The sequence below is a fragment of the Bemisia tabaci genome, chromosome 7, assembly GCF_918797505.1.
Source record: "Bemisia tabaci chromosome 7, PGI_BMITA_v3".
Classification (NCBI taxonomy): Eukaryota; Metazoa; Arthropoda; class Insecta; order Hemiptera; family Aleyrodidae; genus Bemisia; species Bemisia tabaci.
Window position 1 is genome coordinate 6,490,958 of NC_092799.1, and position 11,358 is coordinate 6,502,315.

At 41.3% G+C, this 11,358-nt stretch overlaps 1 protein-coding gene across 2 annotated transcripts in view; it reads right to left on the bottom strand.

The window, feature by feature from the left end:
- insc (spindle orientation adaptor protein inscuteable) overlaps positions 1-10,427 on the bottom strand; it is a 199,442-nt gene extending 189,015 nt beyond the window's left edge. The window contains exon 1 of one of the 2 annotated variants that reach the window (XM_072302100.1): positions 10,051-10,427. The gene's annotated coding sequence lies outside the window, so the exon portion shown is untranslated. The remainder of the gene's footprint in view (positions 1-10,050) is intronic. The other variant, XM_019044956.2, reaches the window with a different exon arrangement.
- Positions 10,428-11,358: the final 931 nt, after the last annotated feature.

The following is an 11,358-nucleotide window of genomic DNA, read 5'->3' on the forward strand; positions in this document are numbered from 1 at the left end:
CTCTTGATTCAATCGGATTTTTGCTTGAATCAAAAGGAAATCCGCTTAAATTAAGAGGCTTGGTCCTTGATTTAAGCTAGATCCTGATTGAATCAAGAGTACTTTTTCTTGTCGACGTTTTTAAGAGTCTAGACTGTAGATCCAATGTTTTTTTTTTCCAGTGTACTGCTGAAATTTCTAACAAAATCCAGGATACAAAGGCCAAATTTTACGCGAACCACTCGTAGAGCCCTCGATAATCAGAACGGCGAGCGTGAGTCAGCTGAGTTGGGGCTGATGAGTCTCGCGTCCAGTCGAGGCGTCCGGCGACGGCGCGGCGAGTGATGCAATCGGCGAGGCTCGCGGAATACGAGCTGGCTTTCCACGCGGTGCCAATTGGAGCGATCAAGGTCGCAATCCGAAGCGGGCGAGCCACGCCGGGCGGGGCGCGGGGCGCGGGGCGGGGGAGGCGCGGGAAATCGTCCCATTTAGCACCACTATTATTCCTGTTATCCGGGGCCCCATCCATCCATCCATCCATCCTCGGCCGGGCGCGTGAGAAGACCCGGCCTCGTCCTGTTATGATGAGAGGTCTCCGATCGTCCCAGTGGCGTGACGTGAATTGCGATACATCGATTGTTATTCCATTCAAACCTACGGAAAAGGATCGATAGACAGGGCGTTCGCAGCGAAGACCTTAATAATCGATTCTTTACCATAGCTTTAAATGGCAATTCAATCGATATATCGCAAAGCACGCCACGCCACTGGTCCGATGGTCCCGATTCCCGCGACTTTTCCGACGGGTTTTCACGGCCAGGATCGCCGACTGGATGGCCACGACTCGGCGCACACTGGATCGAGTCGATAGGGGAGGTCGGACAAAATTCGGAAACTTACAACGCTTATAACTCCGGTTATACAAAACTTTGGGGCTCTACGAGTGGTTTCAACGGTTTCTTCGTGAAATTTTCAGCTAAAAGCACCCCTTGGACTTTAAAATGTGACGAAATAAACATTAAGTTTAGGCAATTTCAGTTAAAAATTTCGTGTCCAACCTCTCTGACTGACTCGATCCACTGTGCGGCGCCGGATCGCGCTCGAGATGGGGCGCCGGACACGAGTTATACCGACCGGAGTGACCGGCGAGCTGATTATTGAAATTGATAGACAAAGCGATAGATAAAGAATTCGACGGGAATTGAGAGGCCAGGGTGTCTACTGAGACAGGTTGATCGGAAATCAGTACTTTTACAGTACTTTTTCGGAACATTCCCAAGAAATTCAGTACCTTTTCAACAAACAAATTCAGTACTTTTTCGGTACCTCCATTTGCTGAAATTCGAAAAATTTCAAAAATTTGAAACTCTCTCGGATTGCGATGAAAATTACGTAGACACAAAATTTTTTCGGTGGCTTGAAGATTAACTGCCTGCACAATTGCGATCAATTGAAGTCTGTAAGAATCAACGCGCAGGGGATTGCATACTTTCCAGGCTTTATTAAAAAAAACAAACGTGGTATAAAGGAAAATATTCCGGATATTCTCGCGGAATGTCCGCACTCTTCAGTGCTTCCCAACCGCCCTTAAAAGATCGGTAGTATTTCCGCGCTTTCTGGAAATTCCGGACTAGTAGACACGCTGGTGACCCTCTTGTTTTTCTTAAATGTGCGTTTAAGTCTCTCAGGCTATTGGGTCATGTATGACCATTGTACCATTGACCATGTATTCAATTGATGGCGGAAGACTGATAACCTCTGCGGGCTCATTATTAAAATTGATAGACAGAGCTATAGACAAAGAAAACACAGGAAAAATGGAGCGATCCTATTGGTTGAAACGGATTCAATGCTTGAATTCCAATCCTACCAGCAGTAATTGAATTCAGTTATTTGATCTTTTCTCGAAGAAATGAAGAGCTCGTAAATTTTCATGACAACCTGACAACTACGATAGTATCTCCGAGATTTTCTCACAGGCTGTCGCGTTGAAGCACCTCGTGGCTGACAAGGGAAGGTCGTTTGAATGTCCATTCATGCCTCTACTCGACCCTTCAGTCATCAAGGAGAACTCGGTGTTCATTTTTTGAGGGTTTTTTCTTGCGGAAGGTAAGTAAAATGATTGATACTGTCGACTCAGGTAACCACGCACAGGATTCGAATTAAAAAAAACATGGAAATTCCTTTCCACGGAGGAAATTCGGGACGTACTCCGAACGATATTTGAATCAAGCATGTGTATCATGATGCTTATGACTAAAAGAATGAGAATGCATTTCAAGCATTGTTCGAGGAGATCTGGACGAAATCGCGTGCAATAAAGTCGGATACACAAATACACAAATGCAGATCTGTTGTAATACGGAAGAGGGCCGTAAGTTCATTTTGAGATGAGCCTCGATATACTAACTAAACTCGTAAACTCGCACTGAAAAAAAAGATTGGTAGAATTTACCATTCCTTCACGCTGTATTTCACACAGCGTCAATTTAGAGTTAATTCTGCCAGAAGAAAGTTATATGTGACTTTATACTGGTACAGGTAACCATTCCTCTGGCAGAATTAACTTGAAAATTGGTAGAATTTACCATTCCTCCGCGCTGTGTGAAATACAGCGTGCAGGAATGGTACATTCTACCAATCTTTTTTTTTCAGTGTGATACCAATTTTTTCTTTTTTCGTGAAGTAGTTCGTTTTCCTGACACGAAAAGAAAGATATGGACATTTCCAGCAATTTTTGTGGTACCCGAATAAATTTGGTTACTGACTCAAATGTTGCGGTACTACCCAAATTAATTGGAAACGCCTACATCGTCCAACAGATTGGGGTGGGGCCACAATTTTAGGGGATGATTCCTCACATTTTTTTTTCCGTGATGTGATACACTTTGGTACTACAAAAACACTCATTGTAACGAGGCGAAATGAACTTTATTTCCAACTTTTTTTGGAACTTAACAAGTAAAACTCGGTCACTTTTCGCTTGTTGAGAGGACTGTTTCGAAATTTAACGTGTAACGAGGGGGTTAAGGGGAGGGGGAGGGGTTAGGGGGCGTCGGCAGGCGTCTCAGCTCCTACGTGCGATGAAAACAGGGTTTTACTTTCAACGTACCTACTTGACGTTTAGCTCCAGGCCTGCAGCTTGGACCTTAACGAACTCCCCGAGTTGCCAAGCAGGTGAAAAAGGGGTACATTCAGTTGCTCTGGACCCCAATATTTACAAGCGTAGAGCTAAAAACTGCATTATTAGAAAAGCTACTCACAACCTGAGAGGATACCTGAGATTTCAATAACAAACGCTCATTAATTTGTGAGCACACGCGGATCCGGGGAGGTAGAGGGAGGGTACGCCATTCCCCCTCGTTCGTTCGAAACAAGGGAGAAGAGAAAGAGAAGAAAGTAAGAGGAAAAGGACAGAGGAAAGAAGAAGGATAGACGCTTGTATTTGGTAAACATTCATAACGAAATTGACTCAAACTGCATATAAGATGCTTTAAATTTCGAAAAAATTTTAGGGGAAGCTCCCCGGAACCCTTTTCGTCCCCCTTTCGGGAGAAGGACCTGAAATAACAATGATGACCGAAATGCGAAACCACGCATCTCCATTTGCGACCTCGCAGACTTCTTCCTGTCATACTTCACTCTTTAAATACAATTTAAAGAATGAAATTGCATCTTTCTCATATTTCAAGCTATCAAGTTGGTTTGTTTCTCATCGAGAAAATAAAAAAATGGCCGGAAATTTTGAAACACCGCAATGAGGATACGCGGTTTAGCACTGTCGGAATTTCGGTCACGATTTTTCTGGGAGCTTCCTTACGAAACTTAACGTTCCGGGGGAAGTGGAAGCATTTCCACTTCGATACCTGGACGATCGACCAGGCAACGAGGGAACTACTGTTGCCTCTGAGATACGAGATTCCTGGAGGATGTTCGTTTTTATTTCACGTCAGTTTCATTTGAAACCGTGGCTCTAATCAAGCTCGTTTTAAATGGGCATCTGCTTCCATATATTTTATCACACCGACGACAGACGAGCATGTAATTCTACACTCCTCTCTATCACCCGCCGATGCCAGATTCCCGCCGTCACATTCAAATCCCCTCGAAATCCCGGAATTTTCCGGCACGATCAGGCAGCAGCGCTATCAGAGCGACCACGTTGCATATTAATGCGCAAAACAAACCAGTTAATTTAGCTGGTGTTGGTCTGCGTGTGTGTTGGTGCGCGATCACTCAAAAAGGTAAAAACAAAACAAATAGAATAGAAAAAGTTCATTAATATTCACTCCTGATGAATGGGAGCTGTGGGTCTATTACTCCCCCGGGAGCGCTGGAGCTCAATCGAAAGTGAAGCTCCGAAAGTGGCTTTGTAATTTGTGCTCGGGAAGCTATAAATAAAGCGTATATGTCGACGCCTTGGAATATAACTTACGCGCTAATATCCGATACACAACTTGAGTCCTGATTTTAACTCATCCCCGGGAATGCAGTTTTCCCGGCGTTGCCGTCGTCAGAAACAACAATTATTGGCTTATTTTAGAAACAACATCGGTGCCATTAGTTTCCCTCAGCAGTTAGGTGGTTTTACGTATGGACCAGAAATTGCAGTTCCTGATTGCAAAATGCAGATCAATTAAGAGTGGAAATTCAAACCTTAGTAGGTTCCATCACGAAATGCTAAGATAGCTTCATTGGAAAAGAACCTAACTGCATTCGCTTCATGAAGTTTGTGGTTGAGAAATTGTTTATATTTTGCCGTTTTGGTGTCATCTTTAGGCAAATTTCCACCAGCTGATTCGGTCGACTTTTTCAACCAGGTCAGCAGGGTTGCAAACCAAAGGAGAGAATCACGCCGCTGAAGTCAAAGACTAAACTCTGGAAAAAAAGTCTCTTGGATCCAGAGTTCGGACTCTTGACTGAGTTGACAAGATAAAATACTCTGGATTCAATCGGATTTTTGCTTGAATCAAAACAAAATCCGCTTGAATTAAGAGGCTTTGCTCTCGATTCAAGCGAAAGTTCGATTAAATAAGAGTATTTTTCTTTGTCAAATTCTTCAAGAGTCTGGACTCTTGAACCAAGAGCCTTTTTTTTCTCCCAGAGAATTCGGTTACTTGATAAATTGTGGCCAACGTTTGCATCTAATCACTTAGGATGATGAGAATTTTGAATGTGGTCATCGTTGCTAGCTACTAGCCTGAAAAGCAAATGATGTAGGGGCATTGCTGCCCGGAGAGAATTTTGTTTTGCCGTAACGGAGGTTGGCAGTAGGTCAAAAACTTGATTGAATCAAGTTGCGGAAATCGCCTCTTATGACGAGATTTATTTTTCTCAGGCTATAGGAATTCCGTGAAATAAGAGGAACAGCTGCACAATCTTGGCAACGTCTGATGGCGCTTGTCAGGTTCTGAATTTCTACTCTTCTAATATTGATAGCTGAAGTTGAAAAGTAGCATCTGTGCTACGTTCCAAAGTCGCTTATTTAAGTTCATTAATTTGCAGGAAAACTAACCAAAATATCTTCTAGAAATGTTGAGAAAGTATGTTCGATTGTTTTTGAAGAAAATTCACGCATGATTTCAAGAAAAACTTCTGGTTCGCTTCCTTACAAAAAAATAAAACATAAGCGGAGATTTGCAACGTCACAATTGGAAATACGCAGTTTTGAACTTAAAAAAACTTAGAGCCCCCGAAAGTGCCCCCGGAAGTGTGTTTGGGACCCTATGTGTATCTATTTAGCACATGATGTTCGGCTTATTTCATATCATTAGCATATCATCAAGTCATCGACACACGCCCTCCATATCATCATGCCATCATTGGCACGACTATGGCTCATTGCTTAGGACCATTGGCTCATAATCATGCGATAGCGTATTGTGCAAACAGTTTATTTAAATCCTCTTGGTCCGATCCCAAAAGATAGCTCCTCTGACACCTTCTATCAAGTGAAGATATTGAGGGCAGTTCCCTCTGAATGGAACGCGATAGTGATATTTAAAGCGAGGCGCCTTATAAGTTTTTCAATAAATTATGAGTATAATGCATACTTCAATTACCAAATTAAGTATTTCTGCGAGAAAAGAAAAAAAAAAGCTCAGACCACTTTTCCACTGCTATGTTTCGGACTTGGCTTCTTACCTGATATGAAATCAAAATACATGGAAGAATGAATCATGCTTTTACGCATGTAATCCGTCTTTTTACGATTTGAGAAACAATTTATGTAAACAAGTGTGAGGGTCGTTTAAAACTTACAGAAAGAAAACGGAGAAAAAAGGTTAAAAAGCAACATTTAAACCTTTAACCGGTTGAACAGTTCAACGATTGAATTATATTTCACGGACGGGTATTATGATCGAACCGATTTTTTCTTCACACAAAATCAAAACTATCTCAGAAGTTAATGAACGGCAGTTCCAACAATCTCTCTTCATCAGAGGACTTTAAGGGAATCAGGAGCACAGTGGAATTCAGATAGAAATTCGTCCTGGTGCTTAAGGAAACTTGTGCTTCAGATCTCAACCCCTCGACTGCCGTGCTACGGGATAACGCCGTATGTGCCATCAGACGTTGTCAAATTTCCGTCCATAAAATATACATTTTCAGGAAAATTTGTAAATGTTTTTCTTCGAATTTTTTGGCGAATTTTATTTGTAATCAGAAGTAAATTACCTGAAAATTTCAAAAGGTAATAGTCGTACACTCCTTAAAATCAAAATACAATCAGAGGAAAGTTGGCAACTTTTGGGTGTATTTACGACGTTTTCCTCAGGACGGCAGTGAGGACCCCTGCTGCGAGGGACTGCGAATTCTTCAGATTTTTTTGAGATTTTTTAGGACCACGAATCGTGGAAGGAATGACTAATGTCACGAAAAGAATTTTTACTAATTTAAATAATTCGTTCAATGCTGCATTAATTGATTCAATCGAATTAATCCAAACTAATTTTAAACCAAGCTGGCAACGATGGAGATGAATATCGATGCTCCCGTAATAAAGCGCGTTACATAAAAGCCATTTAGCGCATCGTTCACGGGGTGGCGTTTCGCCGCGTTGCCAAACGGCAGTATTTCCCCGATAAGACCGAGCCCAACCCGAGAAGAAAAATCGAATTCTGCGTTGATCTGACAACCCCGATCGGGTGTCACTCTGTATTCACTCGGTATGGCCTACGCCGAGTCGGCTGAAACGGGGTAAAATAAACCGTAAAAGTTAATGTCTGAATTAGCGACTGGAAGGACACTGGTTTTATGATTGCACCAGTGGCGAGTACGGAGAAACACCTTATAAACATTCGCACATTTCCAAAGTTCTTTGGGTAAAATGCAAAATTCCAGGAAAACTTAAAGGTAGTTTACCTTGAAATTTTCGGAAAATTTTATTGGCGGGTTCACCTGGCGGATCTGAAAATTTTACGGAAACATATTCACAACTTTTCTCAAAATTAAATATTATCTTGCGGGAAACTTGGCGACAAGGCAATGTTTTTCCGTTGTTATTTTTTACCACAGCAGCACAGGTTGAGGTATCGATAAGCGACGCTATTCTGTGATTTAGGGGGCTGCAAGCTGCAACAGTGGCGTGGCGTGAATAATCGATTATCGATAACTCGCCATTTGAAACTATGGTAAAGAATCGATTACTAAGGTGTACGCTGCGAACACCCTGATAATCGATCTTTTTTCATAGGTTTAAATGGCATAACAATCGATATATCGCAATTCACGCCACGCCACTGGGCTGCAAAATACGCAAATCGGACTTGAGCCGGGTACCCGCACCTCGGCCGATATTTTGCAATAAATTTGAGGCTCTTTATCTTTCTTATTTTATTATTGAGTGTCAGAGGGCTTATCGTCTGATCCTGGGACACCTACTTACAGGATTTTTATTTATTATAAAAATCATGTTTTCCAAGTATATTTCTTCTTCTTCTTCTTCTTCTCGATTGGGCAATTATTGGTAGAAGTAGTCATGCCACTTCATTGCACGTCTAAGGAAGTATTACATAGACTCTCACGCGAGAATTAATTTTGTGTAAAACGGATTATTCGTGAAACTTTCCTAAAGCTCCCGAAAAACTTCAGGAAATATACTGAACTGAGAGAAATTGTTATTTGAATCACAGAGAGCTTTTGTTAGATAGTAAAGAATAGTAAAGAATGTAAATATTATTAGTAAATGGTAAGACATGATTGAAAATAGTTTTCGGGCAAAAGTTCTTGTTCAAAATCTCAAACCCATTCTAGAAAGCAAATTAAGGTGAATTAACAAATTTGCCCTGAAATTTTCGTCATTTCCGTCATTTTCCCGGACATTTTCCGGTTTTCCCTGACTTTTCAAAATTCCCGGTTTTCCCTGACTGTGGCAACCCTGTGAAAAGCTGGTGGAAAAAATTCGGAAAATAAGGTACCACAGATCTCGCGTTTGGAATTTTAATCTCTCGCGTTCGCATACGATAGACACACTTCCAAATAATCTACCTTCAGAGAAGAAGCAATCATATGCACTCTGCCGGGCGCCAACAGATTAAAGCGCTGACATAAAACACGGTGACCGGAAACAGAAACAAAAAAAAGGAAGTACGAATTCTACTCAAGCACGACATTGATGCCACTTAGAAGATAACTCAAGAACTTTGCGAGAAGTAGATATCAATTTTAGGTTATCGATTTTTCGAAGCTCTGTGATAAATTTCACTACGTGCGAAAAAGCTGAGAAATTCGTGCATTTTTCATTAGGAAACTTAACGGTTGAGAATATCATATTTAAGTACTAAGGTGTGATTTTATACTTAAATATCAAACTTCTCTACTTATCAGATGTTTAAAAAAAGTGTGTGCAACAAAAAAAAAAAAAAAAAGAACCGATTGAAGTGAGTTCCTAGTCTGTCGTCCATAGCAAAAACGCCTTATCTCCATTATAGATTTTTTTTCAATTTTTTTCCTGAAAAATTTTCCATTTCAGAAAAACTGGCGAGTAATTGTCCTGCAGAATTCTTGGATACTTTCGGCAAAATGGAGCAAATTGGATAATAGTATTTTTTTCCGTAAGAGAACAGAATGTGTGAAAGGAAAATGCAAAATCTTGAATGGACTTTCGGCGCTTGTGCTATGGACGGCAGTAGTCTAGTTCGACCGAGGTTAGCTGGTCTACTGATGGAATCGAATGAACAACTTAGGCTAAAAGCTTAGGAACTGGATGTAATTTTATGGCTCATTACTGATTTATGCGGTGATTTTGTCGGGACATAAGTCCAACGTAATCAATTGACAGGACGTAAGTGTCATGTGATTGAATTCCAGGCAATTTTTTGGCCATTTAACATGTAAACGAAAACACTAAAGCTCAGGGGGTACAATTCCACAATAAAGTTACTGGAAGAAAGCTAACACGATGGAGACAATTTTGAAAAATTAAAATAAGTTGATTACGACATGATCTCAAATTGTTAAAATACACACATGATCGCGGTATTAGATAGCTGAAATATTTGAGGAACTGGGTGCAGATAGGGCATTTCTTAGTTGTGATGCCTCAGAATCTTCGCTAACGTTCCATTCATTATGACTAAAGCAAATTTACGGAATTTGTTGAACTTTTACTGAATTTCCTTCATGATTTTACGATGCTAAAAACGAAAAATTTCTGAAAATTAGTCCAGTAGTTCCCTGTTTAAAATATAAATCAGCAGAGGAGATTCTAAAACACCGCAAACAAGAAATGCCCTCTCTGCACCCAACGCTTCCTTTGCTTTTCACTCTTTTTTCATGGAGTATCCTTTTCAGTGATTTCTCCCCAGAAAGTTTGAACTTTGACCGAGATTCACGAAAGTAAACAAAAGTGCAACCAATTCGATTAAAAAATATAAGTCCATTATACCAGCACTACAATCCGCCTAATTATTATTAGCAGACGAGCACAGATACAAACCGCCACTAAAACGTTAAAAGCTCCAGCGCTTGCTGAAATCCACAACGACAGTTACGAAGCTCACACATTAGTGAATCACACCTCGAGAATTCTCAGCGCAAACATCGACTGATAAGAGAAAAATGACTAACCTGATACTGATTCAGGAGAGAGTAAGCCGCATAGCTGCGGACAAAGCCACTGCTCGAAACCACAGAGTATCCACAAAGTTAAGCTTTTTCCAAAAACCACAAAAACACACAAAAAACTACAAAACCGCAACAAAAACCGACACAAACAACCGAAAACGCTAGGACTATCGGTTTTGAAACCGAAAGCGCACACCGAGGAAAATAAACCAGGAAAAAATGTACAAAGTTTGGTGATAGTATTCGAAAAAAAAAACACACACACACAGAATTTTTTTCGAAATGTTTCGATCGTATTTCGTTCGAGCGAGGGCGAGAGCGAGAATCACGCTAAGGTAGGTCCGTTGGGCGACGCGTGGAGCGACGATTTGAAGACTGCGCGGGCATTCGCTGCTCGGCGACGGCGGCGCATGCGCAGAGAGACCCCCTCGGTGCATCCTCGCGGCCGGCGCGGCGCAGCGAGCGGATAGCGCACCCTTCCTTGCGTGCACCGCGGCGCCGCCCCTTCTGCGTGAGCGGGAGCCCGTTCATTCATAAAAACGGCCCCGAAACGTTGAGTCTTCCTTCCCTGGGGGGTGCCGCAAATTAGGGGTGCTGGATCCTCATGATGCGTTATTCCTGGTCGTCGGATCTTCGGTGAGTTGTTTTAGGTTGAATCGTCTCGGGTTCTTGGCTGGGCTGTACTGGAAGAAAAAAACACATTGGATCTAGAGTCCAGACTCTTAAAAACATCGACAAGAAAAAATACTCTTGATACAATCAGATTTAAGCATAAATCAAGAACAAAGCCTCTTAATTTGAGCAGATTTCCTTTTGATTTGAGCTTAAATCTGATTGAATCAAGAGTCCTGTTTCTTGTCAATGCTTTCAAGAGTTGGGACTCTAGATCCAATGTGTATTTTTTTCCAGTGTGGGTTGAACGGGCATATGATGTATCGCATGTATTTGTGAAAAATCTCTGTGGATTTCGATTGGAAGTGGAGAAAAGGACGATAACCTCTACAAAACTGCAAAATTCGCAGTTTTCCAGGTGAAGGAACATAACTGCATTAAATTGACTCATATAATTCATCAGGGTGTCCGGTTTTTTCCATTTTCAAAAATCCTGATGAAATCTTGATTTTTCCTGATTTTTGACTGCAAAATCCTGATTTCAAAGTTTTTTCCAAATCCTGATAAAACCCTTATTTTTTGCGGAGAAAAATTAAAATTTCTGCATAAGCACGGCCGACTTTTCTCAAATCCTGAATTTACGACCGATTTTTCCTCAAATCCTGATGAAATCGGGATTAAATCCTGATTGAACCCAAC